At 42.7% G+C, this 3,649-nt stretch overlaps 1 long non-coding RNA gene across 1 annotated transcript in view; it reads right to left on the reverse strand.

The window, feature by feature from the left end:
- Positions 1–1,319: 1,319 nt before the first annotated feature.
- Positions 1,320–3,649, reverse strand: part of LOC119469422 — a 6,097-nt gene continuing 3,767 nt past the window's right edge. Inside the window, exon 3 of the long non-coding RNA XR_005198220.1 lies at positions 1,320–1,353. This is a non-coding gene — a long non-coding RNA (uncharacterized LOC119469422). The remainder of the gene's footprint in view (positions 1,354–3,649) is intronic.

Consider the following 3,649-nt stretch of genomic DNA (forward strand, 5'->3'; position numbering starts at 1 on the left):
AAGTAACTATATCTGACAAGTGAAGATAAAAGAGAAAATATCATCACATCTAATAAAAATTTTAATATTTAAAATAGATTAATTTGTGTATTCACCAAAGAGTAGACTCTACAACCACTGAAGGCTTTGCATGAAATGTTTTAACATGTTTCATCTTTCATCTTCAGACACAAAATATCAATATATGAAAATATTCAATTATGTATACAGGGCCACAGACTATGTTCGGAGGAGGAAATCACAAATCAACAGTGGGATATTCCAAACCACTTTATTGCGAACGTAAATGCAAGAGGCCGGACACGGTGGCTCTCACCTGTAATCCCAGCACTTTGGGAGGCTGAGGCAGGCAGATCATGAGGTCAAGAGATCAAGACTATCCTGGCCACCATGATGAAGCCCTGTCTCTACTAAGAATATATAAATTAGCTGGGTTGGTGGTTCATGCCTGTAGTCCCAGCTACTTGGGAAGCTGAGGCAGGAGAGTCACTTGAACCCAGGAGGCAGAGGTTGCAGAGAGCTGGAGACCCTGCCACTGTGCTCCAGCCTGGTAACACAGCAAGACTCTGTGTTTTGGCAAGACCATTATGAGCCTGGGGGAAGATGAGCTGATTTCATCTCTCTGTTTATAACCATGATGTGGGAGCCTCATTTCACGTGCACAGATTCCCTCCAAAGACTAGATGAACAGGACTGAGCCCCAGTGGTACTTGGAGTGATGGCAGCCTTGTCCCCATGCCATTCTCTCTTCCCACTCTTGTTTCGGGCCACTGTGCATTCAGTGCCTCCGTGGACAGAGATCCAAACCCAGGTACTCTCACAAATCTGGAGCCAATTCTAAAGTTTTTTGAATTCCGGCTCAGCTCAGACTGTCACCTGCTTGGGACTGTGGGTGACTGAGGACTCTGAACTGGGATGTGCTGTGTCCATGTGACAGTCTTCCTCCCCAAGAGTTGTTCAAGAAGGTGGTGCCCTAGGAATGCCATCTGGACTCAGTGGAACAAGAAGGGCAGGTAGCACCTGGCACCACCGTTCATGCCGCCGTCACCCAGCTTCACAGTGTGGTTATTTGAAGAAGCCTCTGCTCTATGAAAATCCTAATCAACAACAACAACAGCAACAACAATAACAACAATAAACATTTTTTAAAAAACATAAAAAAAGAAAATCCTAATTTTGCTGGACTTTTTCAGCAGAAGTGATATTTTGTAGTCTATCTTATAGTGCTGATTTCTCTCTTTAAGATAACATGGCATTAGTATGCCGAGCACCGATGAAATCCATGCTGACGGCCCTTCTCATAGCGGCGACACCTAGATGCAAGTCTTTGTATTCACACAGCCGTGACATAGCCTAGAAAAGTCAATCAAAGAGAAAACGGGTACAATTTGTAAAAAGGTTCCAACATTTTTTACAAGGCATAATTGATGAGAAGCCACACATACAGCTTCCTTTAGAGGGTTCCCTTGCAGCTGCTTTGGCTGAGATTTATACTGACAGGTTCTGAGGATGCAACTCCTGGCCCATTCACTAAGGGAGTCTCCTTTAAGAGCTATGAAAAGACTGCTACAGCCAAGAGGAACTTACTTTATAATTTTAAAATTGGGCTCATTGCTTGATGATGGCCCTCCTGTCACATACAAAATAAAATAGGGCTCCTAAAGATTTTAAGAGTATTGTGACAAGCTTGTAACAATACTATCTGTTACCTGTGCACTTGTTCCTTCAACGTAATCAACATACACTTGTGCCAAACAATCAACTTACTCAGCGGTTCAAATTCTACCCAGTCCTTAGTAGTTACTACACACTCCAAGCAGATTTTAATGAGGCAGGTGCGTGCTGGGCTGTTTTGGAACATCCAAGAAGCCTAATGATTCAAGCACCAAAAGGTGCTACTTTACTTGCACATTGTGGCAGATAAATGTATTATTGCAAAGTATCACCAAGACGCCAGAGACAGTGCCAATTTTAAATGTGTCTATTTCAGTTGGAATTTTCCTGTATACTCACCAAGAGTCATAAGCCATAAATCTTACATTGTCCCATGAAGCCCTTTTCACTAAAAACCCATGTCCTTCCTACACCTAGTACTTGAAACACTGGCACCTTATACAGTCTAAGCTCAGGTCTCTCAGCCACTACTGCTTTGTCTGATAAACTCCTGGGACTGCACCGAGATATATAGAATAGACAAGGACACAAAATTGCAAACTGCTTAAGTAAAAGACAGTCAAGAGCAGTCAGTGCATTGTCTATTTACATATAATTAGGAATACATCCGCATTTATTCACGAATGTTATGTGAACAGGTAGAAATTAAAAACAAAACCCATTAAGAACAGGTTAAATTTAAAAATATTCTGAATTATGGTCAAAGCAGTGAGAATATCAATAATTTTTAAAATATATAGATCCTTGGCCAGGTGCAATGGCTCATCCCTGTAATCCCAGCACTTTGGGAGGCCAAGGCAGGCAGATCACCTGAGGTCAGGAGTTCGAGACCAGCCTGACCAACATGGAGAAATCCTGTCTCTAGTAAGAATACAAAATATGCGGGCATGGTGGTGCATGCACATAATCCCAGCTACTCGGGAGGCAGAGGTAGGGGAATCGCTTGGACCCAGGATGCGGAGGTTGCAATAAGCTGAGATCGCACCATTGCACTCCAGCCTGGGCAACAAGAGCAAAACTCCTTCTCATAAAATAATAATAATAATAATTCCTGTATAAAGCAAAAAGGACAGGAAATAGGATGCCAAAGAAATAAGAACTTTGGTCTGTTAATTTTAAGGCTTTCATTTTCCTAATCACTACTTAATATGATTTTATCACAGATATTGGCTTTTATGTCCGATGGGAAACTCCACCAAGTGACTTCACAGCCTTACCTTCAGTCTCTGTGCTTTATGTTTGTGAAGAAAACTAAAATGAAAACACAGATTATGGTCGTATGCCAAGGCACGCAGGTCAAAGTAATATTTCGCATAAACACTGGCAGACACATGAATATTAAACTCAAGTAGCTCCAAAAAACACTTCTCCATCATACTCCTGGGGGAGGAAAAACACAGTAAAGCCAACACAGGGCAATTTTAGTCAAGTGGGTTATCTTTAAAAATATCATTCTGAGCTAGTAGGATACTCCAAATTCTGTTTTGAAACAAAGGCTGACTGTTGGGTCCTTACACTAATGTCCAAGCAAGGCACAGCTGCTTGGGGTCTCTTCTGCATCCCAGCACCCCAAGTTTGGGAGGAGGGATAGGTGGAAGTCTCTCCTGCACTCCTGCTGCTGACTCAGGGCTTATTCTTCACAGTTCCCTTAGGGCAGCTGCACAACTCAGACTCCACACTCACTCGCAAACCCCGCAATCACGATCAGATGACAGGATGATGGGTACCAGTTACTAGCTCTGAAGAAGCTCCAAGCATGTTTACCAGGGTGATAACAGGAAAGGACTTACTGAAGTGGAGAAGAACCAACAGGAAGATGGGGCACATCACTATGGCAACAAATGGACCCATGGAGAGCCACCCTATTACCTCGGAGGAGGAAAAACTCTAAGGCTACAAGGAGGATTCATCCCAAATAAATACATAAGCAAGATACATTCCATGGCAAAAAGAATCCCCTTTCCTCTGCTCCAGC

The sequence above is a fragment of the Cebus imitator genome, unplaced genomic scaffold, assembly GCF_001604975.1.
Source record: "Cebus imitator isolate Cc_AM_T3 unplaced genomic scaffold, Cebus_imitator-1.0 Scaffold652, whole genome shotgun sequence".
Lineage (NCBI taxonomy): Eukaryota > Metazoa > Chordata > Mammalia > Primates > Cebidae > Cebus > Cebus imitator.